We start from the raw sequence: 25,448 nt of genomic DNA on the forward strand, positions 1-25,448 counted from the left end.
GCGTGTGTTCAAGCTGTGCACAACGCGTTTTGAATCTGCATAACCACACCCTCCATCCCCATTGTGACAGCACGTGAAGGTTCCGTGCGACAAAGCAAGCTCCATTTCCAGTTCCCTATTCCAAAAATCTATTTAATATATGGTCCCCAAATAGGGTACGTATCAGATAAGAACAGACACTACGCTTGATCTTGAGCCATTTGGCCGAGAAGCGATGATCAGAAATGGTTTGCCACTTGGGCCGCACCAAGGCCTACAACCGAAACCCACTGTGGAGACATAGCAAAAGATTGCCGCAGGGAAGACATTTTCCAGAAACTCTGGAAGCTCTGTAGATGACAGTTCTGCGGTGTGCGTGTGTTCAAGCTGTGCACAACGCGTTTTGAATCTGCATAACCACACCCTCCATCCCCATTGTGACAGCACGTGAAGGTTCCATGCGACAAAGCAAGCTCCATTTCCAGCTCCCTATTCTAAAAATCTATTTAATATATGGTCCCCAAATAGGGGATGTATCAGATAAGAACAGACACTACGCTTGATCTTGAGCCATTTGGCCGAGAAGCGATGATCAGAAATGGTTTGCCACTTGGGCAGCACCAAGGCCTACAACCGAAACCCACTGTGGAGACATAGCAAAAGATTGCCGCAGGGAAGACATTTTCCAGAAACTTTGGAAGCTCTGTAGATGACAGTTCTGCGGTGTGCGTGTGTTCAAGCTGTATACAACGCGTTTCGAATCTACATAACCACACCCTCCATCCCCATTGTGACAGCACGTGAAGGTTCCGTGCGACAAAGCAAGCTCCATTTCCAGCTCCCTATTCCAAAAATCCATTTAATATATGGTCCCCAAATAGGGGACGTATCAGATAAGAACAGACTCTACGCTTGATCTTGAGCCATTTGGCCAAGAAGCGATGATCAGAAATGGTTTGCCACTTGGGCCGCACCAAGGCCTACAACCGAAACCCACTGTGGAGACATAGCAAAAGATTGCCGCAGGGAAGACATTTTCCAGAAACTCTGGAAGTTCTGTAGATGACAGTTCTGCGGTGTGCGTGTGTTCAAGCTGTGCACAACGCGTTTTGAATCTGCATAACCACACCCTCCATCCCCATTGTGACAGCACGTGAAGGTTCCGTGCGACAAAGCAAGCTCCATTTCCAGCTCCCTATTCCAAAAATCTATTTAATATATGGTCCCCAAATAGGGGACGTATCAGATAAGAACAGACACTACGCTTGATCTTGAGCCATTTGGCCAAGAAGCGATGATCAGAAATGGTTTGCCACTTGGGCCGCACCAAGGCCTACAACCGAAACCCACTGTGGAGACATAGCAAAAGATTACCGCAGGGAAGACATTTTCCAGAAACTCTGGAAGCTCTGTCGGTGACAGTTCTGCGGTGTGCGTGTGTTCAAGCTGTGCACAACGCGTTTTGAATCTGCATAACCACACCCTCCATCCCCATTGTGACAGCATGTGAAGGTTCCGTGCGACAAAGCAAGCTCCATTTCCAGCTCCGTATTCCAAAAATCCATTTAATATATGGTCCCCAAATAGGGGACGTATCAGATAAGAACAGACACTACGCTTGATCTTGAGCCATTTGGCCGAGAAGCGATGATCAGAAATGGTTTGCCACTTAGGCCTCACCAAGGCCTACAACCGTAACCCACTGTGGAGACATAGCAAAAGATTGCCGCAGGGAAGACATTTTCCAGAAACTCTGGAAACTCTGTAGATGACAGTTCTGCGGTGTGCGTGTGTTCAAGCTGTGCTCAACGCGTTTTGAATCTGCATAACCACACCCTCCATCCCCATTGTGACAGCACGTGAAGGTTCTGTGCGACAAAGCAAGCTCCATTTCCAGCTCCCTATTCCAAAAATCTATTTAATATATGGTCCCCAAATAGGGGACGTATCAGATAAGAACAGACACTACGCTTGATCTTGAGCCATTTGGCCGAGAAACTATGATCAGAAATGGTTTGCCACTTGGGCCGCACCAAGGCCTACAACCGAAACCCACTGTGGAGACATAGCAAAAGATTGCCGCAGGGAAGACATTTTCCAGAAACTCTGGAAGCACTGTAGATGACAGTTCTGCGGTGTGCGTGTGTTCAAGCTGTGCACAACGCGTTTTGAATCTGCATAACCACACCCTCCATCCCCATTGTGACAGCAAGTGAAGGTTCCGTGCGACAAAGCAAGCTCCATTTCCAGTTCCCTATTCCAAAAATCTATTTAATATATGGTCCCCAAATAGGGGACGTATCAGATAAGAACAGACACTACGCTTGATCTTGAGCCATTTGGCCGAGAAGCGATGATCAGAAATGGTTTGCCACTTGGGCCGCACCAAGGCCTACAACCGAAACCCACTGTGGAGACATAGCAAAAGATTGCCGCAGGGAAGACATTTTCCAGAAACTCTGGAAGCTCTGTAGATGACAGTTCTGCGGTGTGCGTGTGTTCAAGCTGTGCACAACGCGTTTTGAATCTGCATAACCACACCCTCCATCCCCATTGTGACAGCACGTGAAGGTTCCATGCGACAAAGCAAGCTCCATTTCCAGCTCCCTATTCTAAAAATCTATTTAATATATGGTCCCCAAATAGGGGATGTATCAGATAAGAACAGACACTACGCTTAATCTTGACCCATTTGGCCGAGAAGCGATGATCAGAAATGGTTTGCCACTTGGGCCGCACCAAGGCCTACAACCGAAACCCACTGTGGAGACATAGCAAAAGATTGCCGCAGGGAAGACATTTTCCAGAAACTTTGGAAGCTCTGTAGATGACAGTTCTGCGGTGTGCGTGTGTTCAAGCTGTATACAACGCGTTTCGAATCTACATAACCACACCCTCCATCCCCATTGTGACAGCACGTGAAGGTTCCGTGCGACAAAGCAAGCTCCATTTCCAGCTCCCTATTCCAAAAATCCATTTAATATATGGTCCCCAAATAGGGGACGTATCAGATAAGAACAGACTCTACGCTTGATCTTGAGCCATTTGGCCGAGAAGCGATGATCAGAAATGGTTTGCCACTTGGGCCGCACCAAGGCCTACAACCGAAACCCACTGTGGAGACATAGCAAAAGATTGCCGCAGGGAAGATATTTTCCAGAAACTCTGGAAGTTCTGTAGATGACAGTTCTGCGGTGTGCGTGTGTTCAAGCTGTGCACAACGCGTTTTGAATCTGCATAACCACACCCTCCATCCCCATTGTGACAGCACGTGAAGGTTCCGTGCGACAAAGCAAGCTCCATTTCCAGCTCCCTATTCCAAAATTCTATTTAATATATGGTCCCCAAATAGGGGACGTATCAGATAAGAACAGACACTACGCTTGATCTTGAGCCATTTGGCCAAGAAGCGATGATCAGAAATGGTTTGCCACTTGGGCCGCACCAAGGCCTACAACCGAAACCCACTGTGGAGACATAGCAAAAGATTGCCGCAGGGAAGACATTTTCCAGAAACTCTGGAAGCTCTGTCGATGACAGTTCTGCGGTGTGCGTGTGTTCAAGCTGTGCACAACGCGTTTTGAATCTGCATAACCACACCCTCCATCCCCATTGTGACAGCATGTGAAGGTTCCGTGCGACAAAGCAAGCTCCATTTCCAGCTCCGTATTCCAAAAATCCATTTAATATATGGTCCCCAAATAGGGGACGTATCAGATAAGAACAGACACTACGCTTGATCTTGAGCCATTTGGCCGAGAAGCGATGATCAGAAATGGTTTGCCACTTAGGCCTCACCAAGGCCTACAACCGTAACCCACTGTGGAGACATAGCAAAAGATTACCGCAGGGAAGACATTTTCCAGAAACTCTGGAAGCTCTGTAGATGACAGTTCTGCGGTGTGCGTGTGTTCAAGCTGTGCACAACGCGTTTTGAATCTGCATAACCACACCCTCCATCCCCATTGTGACAGCACGTGAAGGTTCTGTGTGACAAAGCAAGCTCCATTTCCAGCTCCCTATTCCAAAAATCTATTTAATATATGGTCCCCAAATAGGGGACGTATCAGATAAGAACAGACACTACGCTTGATCTTGAGCCATTTGGCCGAGAAACGATGATCAGAAATGGTTTGCCACTTGGGCCGCACCAAGGCCTACAACCGAAACCCACTGTGGAGACATAGCAAAAGATTGCCGCAGGGAAGACATTTTCCAGAAACTCTGGAAGCTTTGTCGATGACAGTTCTGCGGTGTGCGTGTGTTCAAGCTGTGCACAACGCATTTTGAATCTGTATTATCACACCCTCCATCCCCATTGTGACAGCACGTGAAGGTTCCGTGTGACAAAGCAAGCTCCATTTCCAGCTCCCTATTCCAAAAATCCATTTAATATATGGTCCCCAAATAGGGGACGTATCAGATAAGAACAGACACTACGCTTGATCTTGAGCCATTTGGCCGAGAAGCGATGATCAGAAATGGTTTGCCACTTGGGCCGCCCCAAGGCCTACAACCGAAACCCACTGTGGAGACATAGCAAAAGATTGCCGCAGGGAAGACATTTTCCAGAAACTCTGGAAGCTCTGTCGATGACAGTTCTGCGGTGTGCGTGTGTTCAAGCTGTGCACAACGCGTTTTGAATCTGCATAACCACACCCTCCATCCCCATTGTGACAGCACGTGAAGGTACCGTGCGACAAAGCAAGCTCCATTTCCAGCTCCCTATTCCAAAAATCCATTTAATATATGGTCCCCAAATAGGGGACGTATCAGATAAGAACAGACACTACGCTTGATCTTGAGCCATTTGGCCGAGAAGCGATGATCAGAAATGGTGTGCCACTTGGGCCGCACCAAGGCCTACAACCGAAACCCACTGTGGAGACATAGCAAAAGATTGCCGCAGGGAAGACATTTTCCAGAAACTCTGGAAGCTCTGTAGATGACAGTTCTGCGGTGTGCGTGTGTTCAAGCTGTGCACAATGCGTTTTGAATCTGCATAACCACACCCTCCATTCCCATTGTGACAGCAAGTGAAGGTTCCGTGTGACAAAGCAAGCTCCATTTCCAGTTCCCTATTCCAAAAATCTATTTAATATATGGTCCCCAAATAGGGTACGTATCAGATAAGAACAGACACTACGCTTGATCTTGAGCCATTTGGCCGAGAAGCGATGATCAGAAATGGTTTGCCACTTGGGCCGCACCAAGGCCTACAACCGAAACCCACTGTGGAGACATAGCAAAAGATTGCCGCAGGGAAGACATTTTCCAGAAACTCTGGAAGCTCTGTAGATGACAGTTCTGCGGTGTGCGTGTGTTCAAGCTGTGCACAACGCGTTTTGAATCTGCATAACCACACCCTCCATCCCCATTGTGACAGCACGTGAAGGTTCTGTGCGACAAAGCAAGCTCCATTTCCAGCTCCCTATTCCAAAAATCTATTTAATATATGGTCCCCAAATAGGGGACGTATCAGATAAGAACAGACACTACGCTTGATCTTGAGCCATTTGGCCGAGAAGCGATGATCAGAAATGGTTTGCCACTTGGGCCGCCCCAAGGCCTACAACCGAAACCCACTGTGGAGACATAGCAAAAGATTGCCGCAGGGAAGACATTTTCTAGAAACTCTGGAAGCTCTGTCGATGACAGTTCTGCGGTGTGCGTGTGTTCAAGCTGTGCACAATGCGTTTTAAATCTGCATAACCACACCCTCCATCCCCATTGTGACAGCAAGTGAAGGTTCCGTGCGACAAAGCAAGCTCCATTTCCAGTTCCCTACTCCAAAAATCTATTTAATATATGGTCCCCAAATAGGGTACGTATCAGATAAGAACAGACACTACGCTTGATCTTGAGCCATTTGGCCGAGAAGCGATGATCAGAAATGGTTTGCCACTTGGGCCGCCCCAAGGCCTACAACCGAAACCCACTGTGGAGACATAGCAAAAGATTGCCGCAGGGAAGACATTTTCCAGAAACTCTGGAAGCTCTGTAGATGACAGTTCTGCGGTGTGCGTGTGTTCAAGCTGTGCACAACGCGTTTTGAATCTGCATAACCACACCCTCCATCCCCATTGTGACAGCACGTGAAGGTTCCGTGCGACAAAGCAAGCTCCGTTTCCAGCTCCCTATTCCAAAAATCTATTTAATATATGGTCCCCAAATAGGGGACGTATCAGATAAGAACAGACACTACGCTTGATCTTGAGCCATTTGGCCGAGAAGCGATGATCAGAAATGGTTTGCCATTTGGGCCGCACCAAGGCCTACAACCGAAACCCACTGTGGAGACATAGCAAAAGATTGCCGCAGGGAAGACATTTTCCAGAAACTCTGGAAGCTCTGTAGATGACAGTTCTGCGGTGTGCGTGTGTTCAAGCTGTGCACAACGCGTTTCGAATCTGCATAACCACACCCTCCATCCCCACTGTGACAGCACGTGAAGGTTCCGTGTGACAAAGCAAGCTCCATTTCCAGCTCCCTATTCCAAAAATCCATTTAATATATGGTCCCCAAATAGGGGACGTATCAGATAAGAACAGACACTACGCTTGATCTTGAGCCATTTGGCCGAGAAGCGATGATCAGAAATGGTTTGCCACTTGGGCCGCCCCAAGGCCTACAACCGAAACCCACTGTGGAGACATAGCAAAAGATTGCCGCAGGGAAGACATTTTCCAGAAACTCTGGAAGCTCTGTTGATGACAGTTCTGCGGTGTGCGTGTGTTCAAGCTGTGCACAACGCGTTTTGAATCTGCATAACCACACCCTCCATCCCCATTGTGACAGCACGTGAAGGTTCCGTGCGACAAAGCAAGCTCCATTTCCAGCTCCCCATTCCAAAAATCCATTTAATATATGGTCCCCAAATAGGGGACGTATCAGATAAGAACAGACTCTACGCTTGATCTTGAGCCATTTGGCCAAGAAGCGATGATCAGAAATGGTTTGCCACTTGGGCCGCACCAAGGCCTACAACCGAAACCCACTGTGGAGACATAGCAAAAGATTGCCGCAGGGAAGACATTTTCCAGAAACTTTGGAAGCTCTGTAGATGACAGTTCTGCGGTGTGCGTGTGTTCAAGCTGTATACAACGCGTTTCGAATCTGCATAACCACACCCTCCATCCCCATTGTGACAGCACGTGAAGGTTCCGTGCGACAAAGCAAGCTCCATTTCCAGCTCCCTATTCCAAAAATCCATTTAATATATGGTCCCCAAATAGGGGACGTATCAGATAAGAACAGACACTACACTTGATCTTGAGCCATTTGGCCGAGAAGCGATGATCAGAAATGGTGTGCCACTTGGGCCGCACCAAGGCCTACAACCGAAACCCACTGTGGAGACATAGCAAAAGATTGCCGCAGGGAAGACATTTTCCAGAAACTCTGGAAGCTCTGTAGATGACAGTTCTGTGGTGTGCGTGTGTTCAAGCTGTGCACAACGCGTTTTGAATCTGCATAACCACACCCTCCATCCCCATTGTGACAGCAAGTGAAGGTTCCGTGCGACAAAGCAAGCTCCATTTCCAGTTCCCTATTCCAAAAATCTATTTAATATATGGTCCCCAAATAGGGTACGTATCAGATAAGAACAGACACTACGCTTGATCTTGAGCCATTTGGCCGAGAAGCGATGATCAGAAATGGTTTGCAACTTAGGCCTCACCAAGGCCTACAACCGTAACCCACTGTGGAGACATAGCAAAAGATTACCGCAGGGAAGACATTTTCCAGAAACTCTGGAAGCTCTGTAGATGACAGTTCTGCGGTGTGCGTGTGTTCAAGCTGTGCACAACGCGTTTTGAATCTGCATAACCACACCCTCCATCCCCATTGTGACAGCACGTGAAGGTTCTGTGTGACAAAGCAAGCTCCATTTCCAGCTCCCTATTCCAAAAATCTATTTAATATATGGTCCCCAAATAGGGGACGTATCAGATAAGAACAGACACTACGCTTGATCTTGAGCCATTTGGCCGAGAAACGATGATCAGAAATGGTTTGCCACTTGGGCCGCACCAAGGCCTACAACCGAAACCCACTGTGGAGACATAGCAAAAGATTGCCGCAGGGAAGACATTTTCCAGAAACTCTGGAAGCTTTGTCGATGACAGTTCTGCGGTGTGCGTGTGTTCAAGCTGTGCACAACGCGTTTTGAATCTGTATAATCACACCCTCCATCCCCATTGTGACAGCACGTGAAGGTTCCGTGTGACAAAGCAAGCTCCATTTCCAGCTCCCTATTCCAAAAATCCATTTAATATATGGTCCCCAAATAGGGGACGTATCAGATAAGAACAGACACTACGCTTGATCTTGAGCCATTTGGCCGAGAAGCGATGATCAGAAATGGTTTGCCACTTGGGCCGCCCCAAGGCCTACAACCGAAACCCACTGTGGAGACATAGCAAAAGATTGCCGCAGGGAAGACATTTTCCAGAAACTCTGGAAGCTCTGTAGATGACAGTTCTGCGGTGTGCGTGTGTTCAAGCTGTGCACAACGCGTTTTGAATCTGCATAACCACACCCTCCATCCCCATTGTGACAGCACGTGAAGGTTCCGTGCGACAAAGCAAGCTCCGTTTCCAGCTCCCTATTCCAAAAATCTATTTAATATATGGTCCCCAAATAGGGGACGTATCAGATAAGAACAGACACTACGCTTGATCTTGAGCCATTTGGCCGAGAAGCGATGATCAGAAATGGTTTGCCATTTGGGCCGCACCAAGGCCTACAACCGAAACCCACTGTGGAGACATAGCAAAAGATTGCCGCAGGGAAGACATTTTCCAGAAACTCTGGAAGCTCTGTAGATGACAGTTCTGCGGTGTGCGTGTGTTCAAGCTGTGCACAACGCGTTTCGAATCTGCATAACCACACCCTCCATCCCCACTGTGACAGCACGTGAAGGTTCCGTGTGACAAAGCAAGCTCCATTTCCAGCTCCCTATTCCAAAAATCCATTTAATATATGGTCCCCAAATAGGGGACGTATCAGATAAGAACAGACACTACGCTTGATCTTGAGCCATTTGGCCGAGAAGCGATGATCAGAAATGGTTTGCCACTTGGGCCGCCCCAAGGCCTACAACCGAAACCCACTGTGGAGACATAGCAAAAGATTGCCGCAGGGAAGACATTTTCCAGAAACTCTGGAAGCTCTGTTGATGACAGTTCTGCGGTGTGCGTGTGTTCAAGCTGTGCACAACGCGTTTTGAATCTGCATAACCACACCCTCCATCCCCATTGTGACAGCACGTGAAGGTTCCGTGCGACAAAGCAAGCTCCATTTCCAGCTCCCCATTCCAAAAATCCATTTAATATATGGTCCCCAAATAGGGGATGTATCAGATAAGAACAGACTCTACGCTTGATCTTGAGCCATTTGGCCGGGAAGCGATGATCAGAAATGGTTTGCCACTTGGGCCGCACCAAGGCCTACAACCGAAACCCACTGTGGAGACATAGCAAAAGATTGCCGCAGGGAAGACATTTTCCAGAAACTTTGGAAGCTCTGTAGATGACAGTTCTGCGGTGTGCGTGTGTTCAAGCTGTATACAACGCGTTTCGAATCTGCATAACCACACCCTCCATCCCCATTGTGACAGCACGTGAAGGTTCCGTGCGACAAAGCAAGCTCCATTTCCAGCTCCCTATTCCAAAAATCCATTTAATATATGGTCCCCAAATAGGGGACGTATCAGATAAGAACAGACACTACACTTGATCTTGAGCCATTTGGCCGAGAAGCGATGATCAGAAATGGTGTGCCACTTGGGCCGCACCAAGGCCTACAACCGAAACCCACTGTGGAGACATAGCAAAAGATTGCCGCAGGGAAGACATTTTCCAGAAACTCTGGAAGCTCTGTAGATGACAGTTCTGTGGTGTGCGTGTGTTCAAGCTGTGCACAACGCGTTTTGAATCTGCATAACCACACCCTCCATCCCCATTGTGACAGCAAGTGAAGGTTCCGTGCGACAAAGCAAGCTCCATTTCCAGTTCCCTATTCCAAAAATCTATTTAATATATGGTCCCCAAATAGGGTACGTATCAGATAAGAACAGACACTACGCTTGATCTTGAGCCATTTGGCCGAGAAGCGATGATCAGAAATGGTTTGCCACTTGGGCCGCACCAAGGCCTACAACCGAAACCCACTGTGGAGACATAGCAAAAGATTGCCGCAGGGAAGACATTTTCCAGAAACTCTGGAAGCTCTGTAGATGACAGTTCTGCGGTGTGCGTGTGTTCAAGCTGTGCACAACGCGTTTTGAATCTGCATAACCACACCCTCCATCCCCATTGTGACAGCACGTGAAGGTTCCATGCGACAAAGCAAGCTCCATTTCCAGCTCCCTATTCTAAAAATCTATTTAATATATGGTCCCCAAATAGGGGATGTATCAGATAAGAACAGACACTACGCTTGATCTTGAGCCATTTGGCCGAGAAGCGATGATCAGAAATGGTTTGCCACTTGGGCAGCACCAAGGCCTACAACCGAAACCCACTGTGGAGACATAGCAAAAGATTGCCGCAGGGAAGACATTTTCCAGAAACTTTGGAAGCTCTGTAGATGACAGTTCTGCGGTGTGCGTGTGTTCAAGCTGTATACAACGCGTTTCGAATCTACATAACCACACCCTCCATCCCCATTGTGACAGCACGTGAAGGTTCCGTGCGACAAAGCAAGCTCCATTTCCAGCTCCCTATTCCAAAAATCCATTTAATATATGGTCCCCAAATAGGGGACGTATCAGATAAGAACAGACTCTACGCTTGATCTTGAGCCATTTGGCCAAGAAGCGATGATCAGAAATGGTTTGCCACTTGGGCCGCACCAAGGCCTACAACCGAAACCCACTGTGGAGACATAGCAAAAGATTGCCGCAGGGAAGACATTTTCCAGAAACTCTGGAAGTTCTGTAGATGACAGTTCTGCGGTGTGCGTGTGTTCAAGCTGTGCACAACGCGTTTTGAATCTGCATAACCACACCCTCCATCCCCATTGTGACAGCATGTGAAGGTTCCGTGCGACAAAGCAAGCTCCATTTCCAGCTCCGTATTCCAAAAATCCATTTAATATATGGTCCCCAAATAGGGGACGTATCAGATAAGAACAGACACTACGCTTGATCTTGAGCCATTTGGCCGAGAAGCGATGATCAGAAATGGTTTGCCACTTAGGCCTCACCAAGGCCTACAACCGTAACCCACTGTGGAGACATAGCAAAAGATTGCCGCAGGGAAGACATTTTCCAGAAACTCTGGAAACTCTGTAGATGACAGTTCTGCGGTGTGCGTGTGTTCAAGCTGTGCTCAACGCGTTTTGAATCTGCATAACCACACCCTCCATCCCCATTGTGACAGCACGTGAAGGTTCTGTGCGACAAAGCAAGCTCCATTTCCAGCTCCCTATTCCAAAAATCTATTTAATATATGGTCCCCAAATAGGGGACGTATCAGATAAGAACAGACACTACGCTTGATCTTGAGCCATTTGGCCGAGAAACTATGATCAGAAATGGTTTGCCACTTGGGCCGCACCAAGGCCTACAACCGAAACCCACTGTGGAGATATAGCAAAAGATTGCCGCAGGGAAGACATTTTCCAGAAACTCTGGAAGCTCTGTAGATGACAGTTCTGCGGTGTGCGTGTGTTCAAGCTGTGCACAACGCGTTTTGAATCTGCATAACCACACCCTCCATCCCCATTGTGACAGCACGTGAAGGTTCCATGCGACAAAGCAAGCTCCATTTCCAGCTCCCTATTCTAAAAATCTATTTAATATATGGTCCCCAAATAGGGGATGTATCAGATAAGAACAGACACTACGCTTAATCTTGACCCATTTGGCCGAGAAGCGATGATCAGAAATGGTTTGCCACTTGGGCCGCACCAAGGCCTACAACCGAAACCCACTGTGGAGACATAGCAAAAGATTGCCGCAGGGAAGACATTTTCCAGAAACTTTGGAAGCTCTGTAGATGACAGTTCTGCGGTGTGCGTGTGTTCAAGCTGTATACAACGCGTTTCGAATCTACATAACCACACCCTCCATCCCCATTGTGACAGCACGTGAAGGTTCCGTGCGACAAAGCAAGCTCCATTTCCAGCTCCCTATTCCAAAAATCCATTTAATATATGGTCCCCAAATAGGGGACGTATCAGATAAGAACAGACTCTACGCTTGATCTTGAGCCATTTGGCCGAGAAGCGATGATCAGAAATGGTTTGCCACTTGGGCCGCACCAAGGCCTACAACCGAAACCCACTGTGGAGACATAGCAAAAGATTGCCGCAGGGAAGATATTTTCCAGAAACTCTGGAAGTTCTGTAGATGACAGTTCTGCGGTGTGCGTGTGTTCAAGCTGTGCACAACGCGTTTTGAATCTGCATAACCACACCCTCCATCCCCATTGTGACAGCACGTGAAGGTTCCGTGCGACAAAGCAAGCTCCATTTCCAGCTCCCTATTCCAAAATTCTATTTAATATATGGTCCCCAAATAGGGGACGTATCAGATAAGAACAGACACTACGCTTGATCTTGAGCCATTTGGCCAAGAAGCGATGATCAGAAATGGTTTGCCACTTGGGCCGCACCAAGGCCTACAACCGAAACCCACTGTGGAGACATAGCAAAAGATTGCCGCAGGGAAGACATTTTCCAGAAACTCTGGAAGCTCTGTCGATGACAGTTCTGCGGTGTGCGTGTGTTCAAGCTGTGCACAACGCGTTTTGAATCTGCATAACCACACCCTCCATCCCCATTGTGACAGCATGTGAAGGTTCCGTGCGACAAAGCAAGCTCCATTTCCAGCTCCGTATTCCAAAAATCCATTTAATATATGGTCCCCAAATAGGGGACGTATCAGATAAGAACAGACACTACGCTTGATCTTGAGCCATTTGGCCGAGAAGCGATGATCAGAAATGGTTTGCCACTTAGGCCTCACCAAGGCCTACAACCGTAACCCACTGTGGAGACATAGCAAAAGATTACCGCAGGGAAGACATTTTCCAGAAACTCTGGAAGCTCTGTAGATGACAGTTCTGCGGTGTGCGTGTGTTCAAGCTGTGCACAACGCGTTTTGAATCTGCATAACCACACCCTCCATCCCCATTGTGACAGCACGTGAAGGTTCTGTGTGACAAAGCAAGCTCCATTTCCAGCTCCCTATTCCAAAAATCTATTTAATATATGGTCCCCAAATAGGGGACGTATCAGATAAGAACAGACACTACGCTTGATCTTGAGCCATTTGGCCGAGAAACGATGATCAGAAATGGTTTGACACTTGGGCCGCACCAAGGCCTACAACCGAAACCCACTGTGGAGACATAGCAAAAGATTGCCGCAGGGAAGACATTTTCCAGAAACTCTGGAAGCTTTGTCGATGACAGTTCTGCGGTGTGCGTGTGTTCAAGCTGTGCACAACGCATTTTGAATCTGTATTATCACACCCTCCATCCCCATTGTGACAGCACGTGAAGGTTCCGTGTGACAAAGCAAGCTCCATTTCCAGCTCCCTATTCCAAAAATCCATTTAATATATGGTCCCCAAATAGGGGACGTATCAGATAAGAACAGACTCTACGCTTGATCTTGAGCCATTTGGCCAAGAAGCGATGATCAGAAATGGTTTGCCACTTGGGCCGCACCAAGGCCTACAACCGAAACCCACTGTGGAGATATAGCAAAAGATTGCCGCAGGGAAGACATTTTCCAGAAACTCTGGAAGTTCTGTAGATGACAGTTCTGCGGTGTGCGTGTGTTCAAGCTGTGCACAACGCGTTTTGAATCTGCATAACCACACCCTCCATCCCCATTGTGACAGCATGTGAAGGTTCCGTGCGACAAAGCAAGCTCCATTTCCAGCTCCGTATTCCAAAAATCCATTTAATATATGGTCCCCAAATAGGGGACGTATCAGATAAGAACAGACACTACGCTTGATCTTGAGCCATTTGGCCGAGAAGCGATGATCAGAAATGGTTTGCCACTTAGGCCTCACCAAGGCCTACAACCGTAACCCACTGTGGAGACATAGCAAAAGATTGCCGCAGGGAAGACATTTTCCAGAAACTCTGGAAACTCTGTAGATGACAGTTCTGCGGTGTGCGTGTGTTCAAGCTGTGCTCAACGCGTTTTGAATCTGCATAACCACACCCTCCATCCCCATTGTGACAGCACGTGAAGGTTCCGTGCGACAAAGCAAGCTCCATTTCCAGTTCCCTACTCCAAAAATCTATTTAATATATGGTCCCCAAATAGGGTACGTATCAGATAAGAACAGACACTACGCTTGATCTTGAGCCATTTGGCCGAGAAGCGATGATCAGAAATGGTTTGCCACTTGGGCCGCCCCAAGGCCTACAACCGAAACCCACTGTGGAGACATAGCAAAAGATTGCCGCAGGGAAGACATTTTCCAGAAACTCTGGAAGCTCTGTAGATGACAGTTCTGCGGTGTGCGTGTGTTCAAGCTGTGCACAACGCGTTTTGAATCTGCATAACCACACCCTCCATCCCCATTGTGACAGCACGTGAAGGTTCCGTGCGACAAAGCAAGCTCCGTTTCCAGCTCCCTATTCCAAAAATCTATTTAATATATGGTCCCCAAATAGGGGACGTATCAGATAAGAACAGACACTACGCTTGATCTTGAGCCATTTGGCCGAGAAGCGATGATCAGAAATGGTTTGCCATTTGGGCCGCACCAAGGCCTACAACCGAAACCCACTGTGGAGACATAGCAAAAGATTGCCGCAGGGAAGACATTTTCCAGAAACTCTGGAAGCTCTGTAGATGACAGTTCTGCGGTGTGCGTGTGTTCAAGCTGTGCACAACGCGTTTCGAATCTGCATAACCACACCCTCCATCCCCACTGTGACAGCACGTGAAGGTTCCGTGTGACAAAGCAAGCTCCATTTCCAGCTCCCTATTCCAAAAATCCATTTAATATATGGTCCCCAAATAGGGGACGTATCAGATAAGAACAGACACTACGCTTGATCTTGAGCCATTTGGCCGAGAAGCGATGATCAGAAATGGTTTGCCACTTGGGCCGCCCCAAGGCCTACAACCGAAACCCACTGTGGAGACATAGCAAAAGATTGCCGCAGGGAAGACATTTTCCAGAAACTCTGGAAGCTCTGTTGATGACAGTTCTGCGGTGTGCGTGTGTTCAAGCTGTGCACAACGCGTTTTGAATCTGCATAACCACACCCTCCATCCCCATTGTGACAGCACGTGAAGGTTCCGTGCGACAAAGCAAGCTCCATTTCCAGCTCCCCATTCCAAAAATCCATTTAATATATGGTCCCCAAATAGGGGACGTATCAGATAAGAACAGACTCTACGCTTGATCTTGAGCCATTTGGCCGGGAAGCGATGATCAGAAATGGTTTGCCACTTGGGCCGCACCAAGGCCTACAACCGAAACCCACTGTGGAGACATAGCAAAAGATTGCCGCAGGGAAGACATTTTCCAGAAACTTTGGAAGCTCTGTAGATGACAGTTCTGCGGTGTGCGTGTGTTCAAGCTGTATACAACGCGTTTCGAATCTGCATAACCACACCCTCCATCCCCATTGTGACAGCACGTGAAGGTTCCGTGCGACAAAGCAAGCTCCATTTCCAGCTCCCTATTCCAAAAATCCATTTAATATATGGTCCCCAAATAGGGGACGTATCAGATAAGAACAGACACTACACTTGATCTTGAGCCATTTGGCCGAGAAGCGATGATCAGAAATGGTGTGCCACTTGGGCCGCACCAAGGCCTACAACCGAAACCCACTGTGGAGACATAGCAAAAGATTGCCGCAGGGAAGACATTTTCCAGAAACTCTGGAAGCTCTGTAGATGACAGTTCTGTGGTGTGCGTGTGTTCAAGCTGTGCACAACGCGTTTTGAATCTGCATAACCACACCCTCCATCCCCATTGTGACAGCAAGTGAAGGTTCCGTGCGACAAAGCAAGCTCCATTTCCAGTTCCCTATTCCAAAAATCTATTTAATATATGGTCCCCAAATAGGGTACGTATCAGATAAGAACAGACACTACGCTTGATCTTGAGCCATTTGGCCGAGAAGCGATGATCAGAAATGGTTTGCAACTTAGGCCTCACCAAGGCCTACAACCGTAACCCACTGTGGAGACATAGCAAAAGATTACCGCAGGGAAGACATTTTCCAGAAACTCTGGAAGCTCTGTAGATGACAGTTCTGCGGTGTGCGTGTGTTCAAGCTGTGCACAACGCGTTTTGAATCTGCATAACCACACCCTCCATCCCCATTGTGACAGCACGTGAAGGTTCCGTGCGACAAAGCAAGCTCCGTTTCCAGCTCCCTATTCCAAAAATCTATTTAATATATGGTCCCCAAATAGGGGACGTATCAGATAAGAACAGACACTACGCTTGATCTTGAGCCATTTGGCCGAGAAGCGATGATCAGAAATGGTTTGCCATTTGGGCCGCACCAAGGCCTACAACCGAAACCCACTGTGGAGACATAGCAAAAGATTGCCGCAGGGAAGACATTTTCCAGAAACTCTGGAAGCTCTGTAGATGACAGTTCTGCGGTGTGCGTGTGTTCAAGCTGTGCACAACGCGTTTCGAATCTGCATAACCACACCCTCCATCCCCACTGTGACAGCACGTGAAGGTTCCGTGTGACAAAGCAAGCTCCATTTCCAGCTCCCTATTCCAAAAATCCATTTAATATATGGTCCCCAAATAGGGGACGTATCAGATAAGAACAGACACTACGCTTGATCTTGAGCCATTTGGCCGAGAAGCGATGATCAGAAATGGTTTGCCACTTGGGCCGCCCCAAGGCCTACAACCGAAACCCACTGTGGAGACATAGCAAAAGATTGCCGCAGGGAAGACATTTTCCAGAAACTCTGGAAGCTCTGTTGATGACAGTTCTGCGGTGTGCGTGTGTTCAAGCTGTGCACAACGCGTTTTGAATCTGCATAACCACACCCTCCATCCCCATTGTGACAGCACGTGAAGGTTCCGTGCGACAAAGCAAGCTCCATTTCCAGCTCCCCATTCCAAAAATCCATTTAATATATGGTCCCCAAATAGGGGACGTATCAGATAAGAACAGACTCTACGCTTGATCTTGAGCCATTTGGCCGGGAAGCGATGATCAGAAATGGTTTGCCACTTGGGCCGCACCAAGGCCTACAACCGAAACCCACTGTGGAGACATAGCAAAAGATTGCCGCAGGGAAGACATTTTCCAGAAACTTTGGAAGCTCTGTAGATGACAGTTCTGCGGTGTGCGTGTGTTCAAGCTGTATACAACGCGTTTCGAATCTGCATAACCACACCCTCCATCCCCATTGTGACAGCACGTGAAGGTTCCGTGCGACAAAGCAAGCTCCATTTCCAGCTCCCTATTCCAAAAATCCATTTAATATATGGTCCCCAAATAGGGGACGTATCAGATAAGAACAGACACTACACTTGATCTTGAGCCATTTGGCCGAGAAGCGATGATCAGAAATGGTGTGCCACTTGGGCCGCACCAAGGCCTACAACCGAAACCCACTGTGGAGACATAGCAAAAGATTGCCGCAGGGAAGACATTTTCCAGAAACTCTGGAAGCTCTGTAGATGACAGTTCTGTGGTGTGCGTGTGTTCAAGCTGTGCACAACGCGTTTTGAATCTGCATAACCACACCCTCCATCCCCATTGTGACAGCAAGTGAAGGTTCCGTGCGACAAAGCAAGCTCCATTTCCAGTTCCCTATTCCAAAAATCTATTTAATATATGGTCCCCAAATAGGGTACGTATCAGATAAGAACAGACACTACGCTTGATCTTGAGCCATTTGGCCGAGAAGCGATGATCAGAAATGGTTTGCAACTTAGGCCTCACCAAGGCCTACAACCGTAACCCACTGTGGAGACATAGCAAAAGATTACCGCAGGGAAGACATTTTCCAGAAACTCTGGAAGCTCTGTAGATGACAGTTCTGCGGTGTGCGTGTGTTCAAGCTGTGCACAACGCGTTTTGAATCTGCATAACCACACCCTCCATCCCCATTGTGACAGCACGTGAAGGTTCTGTGTGACAAAGCAAGCTCCATTTCCAGCTCCCTATTCCAAAAATCTATTTAATATATGGTCCCCAAATAGGGGACGTATCAGATAAGAACAGACACTACGCTTGATCTTGAGCCATTTGGCCGAGAAACGATGATCAGAAATGGTTTGCCACTTGGGCCGCACCAAGGCCTACAACCGAAACCCACTGTGGAGACATAGCAAAAGATTGCCGCAGGGAAGACATTTTCCAGAAACTCTGGAAGCTTTGTCGATGACAGTTCTGCGGTGTGCGTGTGTTCAAGCTGTGCACAACGCGTTTTGAATCTGTATAATCACACCCTCCATCCCCATTGTGACAGCACGTGAAGGTTCCGTGTGACAAAGCAAGCTCCATTTCCAGCTCCCTATTCCAAAAATCCATTTAATATATGGTCCCCAAATAGGGGACGTATCAGATAAGAACAGACACTACGCTTGATCTTGAGCCATTTGGCCGAGAAGCGATGATCAGAAATGGTTTGCCACTTGGGCCGCCCCAAGGCCTACAACCGAAACCCACTGTGGAGACATAGCAAAAGATTGCCGCAGGGAAGACATTTTCCAGAAACTCTGGAAGCTCTGTAGATGACAGTTCTGTGGTGTGCGTGTGTTCAAGCTGTGCACAACGCGTTTTGAATCTGCATAACCACACCCTCCATCCCCATTGTGACAGCACGTGAAGGTTCCGTGCGACAAAGCAAGCTCCGTTTCCAGCTCCCTATTCCAAAAATCTATTTAATATATGGTCCCCAAATAGGGGACGTATCAGATAAGAACAGACACTACGCTTGATCTTGAGCCATTTGGCCGAGAAGCGATGATCAGAAATGGTTTGCCATTTGGGCCGCACCAAGGCCTACAACCGAAACCCACTGTGGAGACATAGCAAAAGATTGCCGCAGGGAAGACATTTTCCAGAAACTCTGGAAGCTCTGTAGATGACAGTTCTGCGGTGTGCGTGTGTTCAAGCTGTGCACAACGCGTTTCGAATCTGCATAACCACACCCTCCATCCCCACTGTGACAGCACGTGAAGGTTCCGTGTGACAAAGCAAGCTCCATTTCCAGCTCCCTATTCCAAAAATCCATTTAATATATGGTCCCCAAATAGGGGACGTATCAGATAAGAACAGACACTACGCTTGATCTTGAGCCATTTGGCCGAGAAGCGATGATCAGAAATGGTTTGCCACTTGGGCCGCCCCAAGGCCTACAACCGAAACCCACTGTGGAGACATAGCAAAAGATTGCCGCAGGGAAGACATTTTCCAGAAACTCTGGAAGCTCTGTTGATGACAGTTCTGCGGTGTGCGTGTGTTCAAGCTGTGCACAACGCGTTTTGAATCTGCATAACCACACCCTCCATCCCCATTGTGACAGCACGTGAAGGTTCCGTGCGACAAAGCAAGCTCCATTTCCAGCTCCCCATTCCAAAAATCCATTTAATATATGGTCCCCAAATAGGGGATGTATCAGATAAGAACAGACTCTACGCTTGATCTTGAGCCATTTGGCCGGGAAGCGATGATCAGAAATGGTTTGCCACTTGGGCCGCACCAAGGCCTACAACCGAAACCCACTGTGGAGACATAGCAAAAGATTGCCGCAGGGAAGACATTTTCCAGAAACTTTGGAAGCTCTGTAGATGACAGTTCTGCGGTGTGCGTGTGTTCAAGCTGTATACAACGCGTTTCGAATCTGCATAACCACACCCTCCATCCCCATTGTGACAGCACGTGAAGGTTCCGTGCGACAAAGCAAGCTCCATTTCCAGCTCCCTATTCCAAAAATCCATTTAATATATGGTCCCCAAATAGGGGACGTATCAGATAAGAACAGACACTACACTTGATCTTGAGCCATTTGGCCGAGAAGCGATGATCAGAAATGGTGTGCCACTTGGGCCGCACCAAGGCCTACAACCGAAACCCACTGTGGAGACATAGCAAAAGATTGCCGCAGGGAAGACATTTTCCAGAAACTCTGGAAGCTCTGTAGATGACAGTTCTGTGGTGTGCGTGTGTTCAAGCTGTGCACAACGCGTTTTGAATCTGCATAACCACACCCTCCATCCCCATTGTGACAGCAAGTGAAGGTTCCGTGCGACAAAGCAAGCTCCATTTCCAGTTCCCTATTCCAAAAATCTATTTAATATATGGTCCCCAAATAGGGTACGTATCAGATAAGAACAGACACTACGCTTGATCTTGAGCCATTTGGCCGAGAAGCGATGATCAGAAATGGTTTGCCACTTGGGCCGCACCAAGGCCTACAACCGAAACCCACTGTGGAGACATAGCAAAAGATTGCCGCAGGGAAGACATTTTCCAGAAACTCTGGAAGCTCTGTAGATGACAGTTCTGCGGTGTGCGTGTGTTCAAGCTGTGCACAACGCGTTTTGAATCTGCATAACCACACCCTCCATCCCCATTGTGACAGCACGTGAAGGTTCCATGCGACAAAGCAAGCTCCATTTCCAGCTCCCTATTCTAAAAATCTATTTAATATATGGTCCCCAAATAGGGGATGTATCAGATAAGAACAGACACTACGCTTGATCTTGAGCCATTTGGCCGAGAAGCGATGATCAGAAATGGTTTGCCACTTGGGCAGCACCAAGGCCTACAACCGAAACCCACTGTGGAGACATAGCAAAAGATTGCCGCAGGGAAGACATTTTCCAGAAACTTTGGAAGCTCTGTAGATGACAGTTCTGCGGTGTGCGTGTGTTCAAGCTGTATACAACGCGTTTCGAATCTACATAACCACACCCTCCATCCCCATTGTGACAGCACGTGAAGGTTCCGTGCGACAAAGCAAGCTCCATTTCCAGCTCCCTATTCCAAAAATCCATTTAATATATGGTCCCCAAATAGGGGACGTATCAGATAAGAACAGACTCTACGCTTGATCTTGAGCCATTTGGCCAAGAAGCGATGATCAGAAATGGTTTGCCACTTGGGCCGCACCAAGGCCTACAACCGAAACCCACTGTGGAGACATAGCAAAAGATTGCCGCAGGGAAGACATTTTCCAGAAACTCTGGAAGTTCTGTAGATGACAGTTCTGCGGTGTGCGTGTGTTCAAGCTGTGCACAACGCGTTTTGAATCTGCATAACCACACCCTCCATCCCCATTGTGACAGCACGTGAAGGTTCCGTGCGACACAGCAAGCTCCATTTCCAGCTCCCTATTCCAAAAATCTATTTAATATATGGTCCCCAAATAGGGGACGTATCAGATAAGAACAGACACTACGCTTGATCTTGAGCCATTTGGCCAAGAAGCGATGATCAGAAATGGTTTGCCACTTGGGCCGCACCAAGGCCTACAACTGAAACCCACTGTGGAGACATAGCAAAAGATTACCGCAGGGAAGACATTTTCCAGAAACTCTGGAAGCTCTGTCGGTGACAGTTCTGCGGTGTGCGTGTGTTCAAGCTGTGCACAACGCGTTTTGAATCTGCATAACCACACCCTCCATCCCCATTGTGACAGCATGTGAAGGTTCCGTGCGACAAAGCAAGCTCCATTTCCAGCTCCGTATTCCAAAAATCCATTTAATATATGGTCCCCAAATAGGGGACGTATCAGATAAGAACAGACACTACGCTTGATCTTGAGCCATTTGGCCGAGAAGCGATGATCAGAAATGGTTTGCCACTTAGGCCTCACCAAGGCCTACAACCGTAACCCACTGTGGAGACATAGCAAAAGATTGCCGCAGGGAAGACATTTTCCAGAAACTCTGGAAACTCTGTAGATGACAGTTCTGCGGTGTGCGTGTGTTCAAGCTGTGCTCAACGCGTTTTGAATCTGCATAACCACACCCTCCATCCCCATTGTGACAGCACGTGAAGGTTCTGTGCGACAAAGCAAGCTCCATTTCCAGCTCCCTATTCCAAAAATCTATTTAATATATGGTCCCCAAATAGGGGACGTATCAGATAAGAACAGACACTACGCTTGATCTTGAGCCATTTGGCCGAGAAACTATGATCAGAAATGGTTTGCCACTTGGGCCGCACCAAGGCCTACAACCGAAACCCACTGTGGAGATATAGCAAAAGATTGCCGCAGGGAAGACATTTTCCAGAAACTCTGGAAGCTCTGTAGATGACAGTTCTGCGGTGTGCGTGTGTTCAAGCTGTGCACAACGCGTTTTGAATCTGCATAACCACACCCTCCATCCCCATTGTGACAGCACGTGAAGGTTCCATGCGACAAAGCAAGCTCCATTTCCAGCTCCCTATTCTAAAAATCTATTTAATATATGGTCCCCAAATAGGGGATGTATCAGATAAGAACAGACACTACGCTTAATCTTGACCCATTTGGCCGAGAAGCGATGATCAGAAATGGTTTGCCACTTGGGCCGCACCAAGGCCTACAACCGAAACCCACTGTGGAGACATAGCAAAAGATTGCCGCAGGGAAGACATTTTCCAGAAACTTTGGAAGCTCTGTAGATGACAGTTCTGCGGTGTGCGTGTGTTCAAGCTGTATACAACGCGTTTCGAATCTACATAACCACACCCTCCATCCCCATTGTGACAGCACGTGAAGGTTCCGTGCGACAAAGCAAGCTCCATTTCCAGCTCCCTATTCCAAAAATCCATTTAATATATGGTCCCCAAATAGGGGACGTATCAGATAAGAACAGACTCTACGCTTGATCTTGAGCCATTTGGCCGAGAAGCGATGATCAGAAATGGTTTGCCACTTGGGCCGCACCAAGGCCTACAACCGAAACCCACTGTGGAGACATAGCAAAAGATTGCCGCAGGGAAGATATTTTCCAGAAACTCTGGAAGTTCTGTAGATGACAGTTCTGCGGTGTGCGTGTGTTCAAGCTGTGCACAACGCGTTTTGAATCTGCATAACCACACCCTCCATCCCCATTGTGACAGCACGTGAAGGTTCCGTGCGACAAAGCAAGCTCCATTTCCAGCTCCCTATTCCAAAATTCTATTTAATATATGGTCCCCAATAGGGGACGTATCAGATAAGAACAGACACTACGCTTGATCTTGAGCCATTTGGCCAAGAAGCGATGATCAGAAATGGTTTGCCACTTGGGCCGCACCAAGGCCTACAACCGAAACCCACTGTGGAGACATAGCAAAAGATTGCCGCAGGGAAGACATTTTCCAGAAACTCTGGAAGCTCTGTCGATGACAGTTCTGCGGTGTGCGTGTGTTCAAGCTGTGCACAACGCGTTTTGAATCTGCATAACCACACCCTCCATCCCCATTGTGACAGCATGTGAAGGTTCCGTGCGACAAAGCAAGCTCCATTTCCAGCTCCGTATTCCAAAAATCCATTTAATATATGGTCCCCAAATAGGGGACGTATCAGATAAGAACAGACACTACGCTTGATCTTGAGCCATTTGGCCGAGAAGCGATGATCAGAAATGGTTTGCCACTTAGGCCTCACCAAGGCCTACAACCGTAACCCACTGTGGAGACATAGCAAAAGATTACCGCAGGGAAGACATTTTCCAGAAACTCTGGAAGCTCTGTAGATGACAGTTCTGCGGTGTGCGTGTGTTCAAGCTGTGCACAACGCGTTTTGAATCTGCATAACCACACCCTCCATCCCCATTGTGACAGCACGTGAAGGTTCTGTGTGACAAAGCAAGCTCCATTTCCAGCTCCCTATTCCAAAAATCTATTTAATATATGGTCCCCAAATAGGGGACGTATCAGATAAGAACAGACACTACGCTTGATCTTGAGCCATTTGGCCGAGAAACGATGATCAGAAATGGTTTGACACTTGGGCCGCACCAAGGCCTACAACCGAAACCCACTGTGGAGACATAGCAAAAGATTGCCGCAGGGAAGACATTTTCCAGAAACTCTGGAAGCTTTGTCGATGACAGTTCTGCGGTGTGCGTGTGTTCAAGCTGTGCACAACGCATTTTGAATCTGTATTATCACACCCTCCATCCCCATTGTGACAGCACGTGAAGGTTCCGTGTGACAAAGCAAGCTCCATTTCCAGCTCCCTATTCCAAAAATCCATTTAATATATGGTCCCCAAATAGGGGACGTATCAGATAAGAACAGACTCTACGCTTGATCTTGAGCCATTTGGCCAAGAAGCGATGATCAGAAATGGTTTGCCACTTGGGCCGCACCAAGGCCTACAACCGAAACCCACTGTGGAGACATAGCAAAAGATTGCCGCAGGGAAGACATTTTCCAGAAACTCTGGAAGTTCTGTAGATGACAGTTCTGCGGTGTGCGTGTGTTCAAGCTGTGCACAACGCGTTTTGAATCTGCATAACCACACCCTCCATCCCCATTGTGACAGCACGTGAAGGTTCCGTGCGACAAAGCAAGCTCCATTTCCAGCTCCCTATTCCAAAAATCTATTTAATATATGGTCCCCAAATAGGGGACGTATCAGATAAGAACAGACACTACGCTTGATCTTGAGCCATTTGGCCAAGAAGCGATGATCAGAAATGGTTTGCCACTTGGGCCGCACCAAGGCCTACAACCGAAACCCACTGTGGAGACATAGCAAAAGATTACCGCAGGGAAGACATTTTCCAGAAACTCTGGAAGCTCTGTCGGTGACAGTTCTGCGGTGTGCGTGTGTTCAAGCTGTGCACAACGCGTTTTGAATCTGCATAACCACACCCTCCATCCCCATTGTGACAGCATGTGAAGGTTCCGTGCGACAAAGCAAGCTCCATTTCCAGCTCCGTATTCCAAAAATCCATTTAATATATGGTCCCCAAATAGGGGACGTATCAGATAAGAACAGACACTACGCTTGATCTTGAGCCATTTGGCCGAGAAGCGATGATCAGAAATGGTTTGCCACTTAGGCCTCACCAAGGCCTACAACCGTAACCCACTGTGGAGACATAGCAAAAGATTGCCGCAGGGAAGACATTTTCCAGAAACTCTGGAAACTCTGTAGATGACAGTTCTGCGGTGTGCGTGTGTTCAAGCTGTGCTCAACGCGTTTTGAATCTGCATAACCACACCCTCCATCCCCATTGTGACAGCACGTGAAGGTTCTGTGCGACAAAGCAAGCTCCATTTCCAGCTCCCTATTCCAAAAATCTATTTAATATATGGTCCCCAAATAGGGGACGTATCAGATAAGAACAGACACTACGCTTGATCTTGAGCCATTTGGCCGAGAAACTATGATCAGAAATGGTTTGCCACTTGGGCCGCACCAAGGCCTACAACCGAAACCCACTGTGGAGACATAGCAAAAGATTGCCGCAGGGAAGACATTTTCCAGAAACTCTGGAAGCACTGTAGATGACAGTTCTGCGGTGTGCGTGTGTTCAAGCTGTGCACAACGCGTTTTGA

The 25,448-nt window shown here is 47.9% G+C and overlaps 72 pseudogenes; all 72 read right to left on the reverse strand.

Annotated features, from left to right (window-relative positions):
- Positions 1-37: 37 nt before the first annotated feature.
- On the reverse strand, positions 38-216 carry LOC143762894 (U2 spliceosomal RNA; annotated as a pseudogene).
- A 177-nt stretch (positions 217-393) lies between these two features.
- LOC143762738 (U2 spliceosomal RNA) lies at positions 394-569 on the reverse strand (annotated as a pseudogene).
- Positions 570-746: 177 nt separating this feature from the next.
- Positions 747-922, reverse strand: LOC143761692 (U2 spliceosomal RNA; annotated as a pseudogene).
- A 177-nt stretch (positions 923-1,099) lies between these two features.
- Positions 1,100-1,275, reverse strand: LOC143760116 (U2 spliceosomal RNA; annotated as a pseudogene).
- Positions 1,276-1,450: 175 nt separating this feature from the next.
- On the reverse strand, positions 1,451-1,628 carry LOC143759309 (U2 spliceosomal RNA; annotated as a pseudogene).
- Positions 1,629-1,805: 177 nt separating this feature from the next.
- LOC143760533 (U2 spliceosomal RNA) lies at positions 1,806-1,981 on the reverse strand (annotated as a pseudogene).
- Positions 1,982-2,157: 176 nt separating this feature from the next.
- On the reverse strand, positions 2,158-2,334 carry LOC143759246 (U2 spliceosomal RNA; annotated as a pseudogene).
- Positions 2,335-2,511: 177 nt separating this feature from the next.
- Positions 2,512-2,687, reverse strand: LOC143763143 (U2 spliceosomal RNA; annotated as a pseudogene).
- A 177-nt stretch (positions 2,688-2,864) lies between these two features.
- On the reverse strand, positions 2,865-3,040 carry LOC143761622 (U2 spliceosomal RNA; annotated as a pseudogene).
- A 177-nt stretch (positions 3,041-3,217) lies between these two features.
- Positions 3,218-3,393, reverse strand: LOC143761489 (U2 spliceosomal RNA; annotated as a pseudogene).
- Positions 3,394-3,568: 175 nt separating this feature from the next.
- On the reverse strand, positions 3,569-3,746 carry LOC143759310 (U2 spliceosomal RNA; annotated as a pseudogene).
- A 177-nt stretch (positions 3,747-3,923) lies between these two features.
- On the reverse strand, positions 3,924-4,099 carry LOC143761426 (U2 spliceosomal RNA; annotated as a pseudogene).
- A 174-nt stretch (positions 4,100-4,273) lies between these two features.
- On the reverse strand, positions 4,274-4,452 carry LOC143759816 (U2 spliceosomal RNA; annotated as a pseudogene).
- Positions 4,453-4,629: 177 nt separating this feature from the next.
- Positions 4,630-4,805, reverse strand: LOC143759558 (U2 spliceosomal RNA; annotated as a pseudogene).
- A 176-nt stretch (positions 4,806-4,981) lies between these two features.
- LOC143762343 (U2 spliceosomal RNA) lies at positions 4,982-5,158 on the reverse strand (annotated as a pseudogene).
- A 177-nt stretch (positions 5,159-5,335) lies between these two features.
- Positions 5,336-5,511, reverse strand: LOC143759338 (U2 spliceosomal RNA; annotated as a pseudogene).
- Positions 5,512-5,687: 176 nt separating this feature from the next.
- Positions 5,688-5,864, reverse strand: LOC143762337 (U2 spliceosomal RNA; annotated as a pseudogene).
- A 177-nt stretch (positions 5,865-6,041) lies between these two features.
- On the reverse strand, positions 6,042-6,217 carry LOC143760434 (U2 spliceosomal RNA; annotated as a pseudogene).
- Positions 6,218-6,394: 177 nt separating this feature from the next.
- On the reverse strand, positions 6,395-6,570 carry LOC143760634 (U2 spliceosomal RNA; annotated as a pseudogene).
- Positions 6,571-6,747: 177 nt separating this feature from the next.
- On the reverse strand, positions 6,748-6,923 carry LOC143761697 (U2 spliceosomal RNA; annotated as a pseudogene).
- A 177-nt stretch (positions 6,924-7,100) lies between these two features.
- On the reverse strand, positions 7,101-7,276 carry LOC143762128 (U2 spliceosomal RNA; annotated as a pseudogene).
- Positions 7,277-7,452: 176 nt separating this feature from the next.
- LOC143762196 (U2 spliceosomal RNA) lies at positions 7,453-7,629 on the reverse strand (annotated as a pseudogene).
- A 177-nt stretch (positions 7,630-7,806) lies between these two features.
- Positions 7,807-7,982, reverse strand: LOC143761427 (U2 spliceosomal RNA; annotated as a pseudogene).
- Positions 7,983-8,156: 174 nt separating this feature from the next.
- LOC143759261 (U2 spliceosomal RNA) lies at positions 8,157-8,335 on the reverse strand (annotated as a pseudogene).
- Positions 8,336-8,512: 177 nt separating this feature from the next.
- LOC143760435 (U2 spliceosomal RNA) lies at positions 8,513-8,688 on the reverse strand (annotated as a pseudogene).
- A 177-nt stretch (positions 8,689-8,865) lies between these two features.
- LOC143760635 (U2 spliceosomal RNA) lies at positions 8,866-9,041 on the reverse strand (annotated as a pseudogene).
- Positions 9,042-9,218: 177 nt separating this feature from the next.
- Positions 9,219-9,394, reverse strand: LOC143763020 (U2 spliceosomal RNA; annotated as a pseudogene).
- Positions 9,395-9,571: 177 nt separating this feature from the next.
- On the reverse strand, positions 9,572-9,747 carry LOC143762139 (U2 spliceosomal RNA; annotated as a pseudogene).
- A 176-nt stretch (positions 9,748-9,923) lies between these two features.
- Positions 9,924-10,100, reverse strand: LOC143762198 (U2 spliceosomal RNA; annotated as a pseudogene).
- A 177-nt stretch (positions 10,101-10,277) lies between these two features.
- Positions 10,278-10,453, reverse strand: LOC143762740 (U2 spliceosomal RNA; annotated as a pseudogene).
- Positions 10,454-10,630: 177 nt separating this feature from the next.
- Positions 10,631-10,806, reverse strand: LOC143761693 (U2 spliceosomal RNA; annotated as a pseudogene).
- A 175-nt stretch (positions 10,807-10,981) lies between these two features.
- On the reverse strand, positions 10,982-11,159 carry LOC143759311 (U2 spliceosomal RNA; annotated as a pseudogene).
- A 177-nt stretch (positions 11,160-11,336) lies between these two features.
- LOC143760534 (U2 spliceosomal RNA) lies at positions 11,337-11,512 on the reverse strand (annotated as a pseudogene).
- A 177-nt stretch (positions 11,513-11,689) lies between these two features.
- Positions 11,690-11,865, reverse strand: LOC143763144 (U2 spliceosomal RNA; annotated as a pseudogene).
- Positions 11,866-12,042: 177 nt separating this feature from the next.
- On the reverse strand, positions 12,043-12,218 carry LOC143761623 (U2 spliceosomal RNA; annotated as a pseudogene).
- Positions 12,219-12,395: 177 nt separating this feature from the next.
- Positions 12,396-12,571, reverse strand: LOC143761492 (U2 spliceosomal RNA; annotated as a pseudogene).
- A 175-nt stretch (positions 12,572-12,746) lies between these two features.
- LOC143759312 (U2 spliceosomal RNA) lies at positions 12,747-12,924 on the reverse strand (annotated as a pseudogene).
- A 177-nt stretch (positions 12,925-13,101) lies between these two features.
- LOC143761428 (U2 spliceosomal RNA) lies at positions 13,102-13,277 on the reverse strand (annotated as a pseudogene).
- Positions 13,278-13,451: 174 nt separating this feature from the next.
- LOC143761675 (U2 spliceosomal RNA) lies at positions 13,452-13,630 on the reverse strand (annotated as a pseudogene).
- A 175-nt stretch (positions 13,631-13,805) lies between these two features.
- LOC143759314 (U2 spliceosomal RNA) lies at positions 13,806-13,983 on the reverse strand (annotated as a pseudogene).
- Positions 13,984-14,157: 174 nt separating this feature from the next.
- Positions 14,158-14,336, reverse strand: LOC143762918 (U2 spliceosomal RNA; annotated as a pseudogene).
- A 177-nt stretch (positions 14,337-14,513) lies between these two features.
- LOC143760436 (U2 spliceosomal RNA) lies at positions 14,514-14,689 on the reverse strand (annotated as a pseudogene).
- Positions 14,690-14,866: 177 nt separating this feature from the next.
- LOC143760636 (U2 spliceosomal RNA) lies at positions 14,867-15,042 on the reverse strand (annotated as a pseudogene).
- Positions 15,043-15,219: 177 nt separating this feature from the next.
- LOC143762926 (U2 spliceosomal RNA) lies at positions 15,220-15,395 on the reverse strand (annotated as a pseudogene).
- A 177-nt stretch (positions 15,396-15,572) lies between these two features.
- LOC143762151 (U2 spliceosomal RNA) lies at positions 15,573-15,748 on the reverse strand (annotated as a pseudogene).
- A 176-nt stretch (positions 15,749-15,924) lies between these two features.
- Positions 15,925-16,101, reverse strand: LOC143762199 (U2 spliceosomal RNA; annotated as a pseudogene).
- Positions 16,102-16,278: 177 nt separating this feature from the next.
- On the reverse strand, positions 16,279-16,454 carry LOC143760437 (U2 spliceosomal RNA; annotated as a pseudogene).
- Positions 16,455-16,631: 177 nt separating this feature from the next.
- On the reverse strand, positions 16,632-16,807 carry LOC143760637 (U2 spliceosomal RNA; annotated as a pseudogene).
- A 177-nt stretch (positions 16,808-16,984) lies between these two features.
- LOC143762927 (U2 spliceosomal RNA) lies at positions 16,985-17,160 on the reverse strand (annotated as a pseudogene).
- Positions 17,161-17,337: 177 nt separating this feature from the next.
- LOC143762162 (U2 spliceosomal RNA) lies at positions 17,338-17,513 on the reverse strand (annotated as a pseudogene).
- A 176-nt stretch (positions 17,514-17,689) lies between these two features.
- Positions 17,690-17,866, reverse strand: LOC143762200 (U2 spliceosomal RNA; annotated as a pseudogene).
- A 177-nt stretch (positions 17,867-18,043) lies between these two features.
- On the reverse strand, positions 18,044-18,219 carry LOC143761429 (U2 spliceosomal RNA; annotated as a pseudogene).
- Positions 18,220-18,393: 174 nt separating this feature from the next.
- On the reverse strand, positions 18,394-18,572 carry LOC143759262 (U2 spliceosomal RNA; annotated as a pseudogene).
- Positions 18,573-18,749: 177 nt separating this feature from the next.
- Positions 18,750-18,925, reverse strand: LOC143760438 (U2 spliceosomal RNA; annotated as a pseudogene).
- A 177-nt stretch (positions 18,926-19,102) lies between these two features.
- LOC143760638 (U2 spliceosomal RNA) lies at positions 19,103-19,278 on the reverse strand (annotated as a pseudogene).
- A 177-nt stretch (positions 19,279-19,455) lies between these two features.
- On the reverse strand, positions 19,456-19,631 carry LOC143763021 (U2 spliceosomal RNA; annotated as a pseudogene).
- A 177-nt stretch (positions 19,632-19,808) lies between these two features.
- Positions 19,809-19,984, reverse strand: LOC143762173 (U2 spliceosomal RNA; annotated as a pseudogene).
- A 176-nt stretch (positions 19,985-20,160) lies between these two features.
- LOC143762201 (U2 spliceosomal RNA) lies at positions 20,161-20,337 on the reverse strand (annotated as a pseudogene).
- Positions 20,338-20,514: 177 nt separating this feature from the next.
- LOC143762741 (U2 spliceosomal RNA) lies at positions 20,515-20,690 on the reverse strand (annotated as a pseudogene).
- Positions 20,691-20,867: 177 nt separating this feature from the next.
- On the reverse strand, positions 20,868-21,043 carry LOC143761695 (U2 spliceosomal RNA; annotated as a pseudogene).
- A 177-nt stretch (positions 21,044-21,220) lies between these two features.
- Positions 21,221-21,396, reverse strand: LOC143761370 (U2 spliceosomal RNA; annotated as a pseudogene).
- Positions 21,397-21,571: 175 nt separating this feature from the next.
- On the reverse strand, positions 21,572-21,749 carry LOC143759315 (U2 spliceosomal RNA; annotated as a pseudogene).
- Positions 21,750-21,926: 177 nt separating this feature from the next.
- LOC143760535 (U2 spliceosomal RNA) lies at positions 21,927-22,102 on the reverse strand (annotated as a pseudogene).
- Positions 22,103-22,279: 177 nt separating this feature from the next.
- On the reverse strand, positions 22,280-22,455 carry LOC143763145 (U2 spliceosomal RNA; annotated as a pseudogene).
- Positions 22,456-22,632: 177 nt separating this feature from the next.
- On the reverse strand, positions 22,633-22,808 carry LOC143761624 (U2 spliceosomal RNA; annotated as a pseudogene).
- Positions 22,809-22,985: 177 nt separating this feature from the next.
- On the reverse strand, positions 22,986-23,160 carry LOC143762413 (U2 spliceosomal RNA; annotated as a pseudogene).
- A 175-nt stretch (positions 23,161-23,335) lies between these two features.
- Positions 23,336-23,513, reverse strand: LOC143759316 (U2 spliceosomal RNA; annotated as a pseudogene).
- Positions 23,514-23,690: 177 nt separating this feature from the next.
- On the reverse strand, positions 23,691-23,866 carry LOC143761430 (U2 spliceosomal RNA; annotated as a pseudogene).
- Positions 23,867-24,040: 174 nt separating this feature from the next.
- LOC143761676 (U2 spliceosomal RNA) lies at positions 24,041-24,219 on the reverse strand (annotated as a pseudogene).
- A 177-nt stretch (positions 24,220-24,396) lies between these two features.
- Positions 24,397-24,572, reverse strand: LOC143760117 (U2 spliceosomal RNA; annotated as a pseudogene).
- Positions 24,573-24,747: 175 nt separating this feature from the next.
- Positions 24,748-24,925, reverse strand: LOC143759318 (U2 spliceosomal RNA; annotated as a pseudogene).
- A 177-nt stretch (positions 24,926-25,102) lies between these two features.
- Positions 25,103-25,278, reverse strand: LOC143760537 (U2 spliceosomal RNA; annotated as a pseudogene).
- Positions 25,279-25,448: the final 170 nt, after the last annotated feature.

The sequence above is a fragment of the Ranitomeya variabilis genome, chromosome 3 (assembly GCF_051348905.1).
Source record: "Ranitomeya variabilis isolate aRanVar5 chromosome 3, aRanVar5.hap1, whole genome shotgun sequence".
Classification (NCBI taxonomy): Eukaryota; Metazoa; Chordata; class Amphibia; order Anura; family Dendrobatidae; genus Ranitomeya; species Ranitomeya variabilis.